Source organism: Brassica oleracea, chromosome C3, assembly GCF_000695525.1.
Source record: "Brassica oleracea var. oleracea cultivar TO1000 chromosome C3, BOL, whole genome shotgun sequence".
Classification (NCBI taxonomy): domain Eukaryota; kingdom Viridiplantae; phylum Streptophyta; class Magnoliopsida; order Brassicales; family Brassicaceae; genus Brassica; species Brassica oleracea.
In genome coordinates this window covers 25,995,530-25,995,865 of record NC_027750.1, presented here as the reverse complement: position 1 = coordinate 25,995,865, position 336 = coordinate 25,995,530, and positions in this window count along the sequence as shown.

Here is a 336-nt window from a genome sequence, read left to right as displayed (position 1 = left end):
GAATATATAAGAATAAGATCTTCTCCACGAAATCAAAAGGACCGAGAGCCAAAACATGGGTGATCAAATAGTGGCCAGGTACGGATTGCATGAAACAAATGAATCCGAATATTAAAGGAGAAAGATTATAAGCTGGATAAAAGATAAAAGTACGAATGGTTTTAACCATCATTGTCTTGGCAAAGATCCTCGGACTATACATTAGGATTTAAGACGTCCAAAGAAAGATTATACAAAGCTATCTAATTGAGAAGCTAATTGAAAGGCCAGACACTGACCTGAAAAGAAAAATGACTAACCAGCTTAGCACCAAATGAATGTCCTAGAAGAGACATA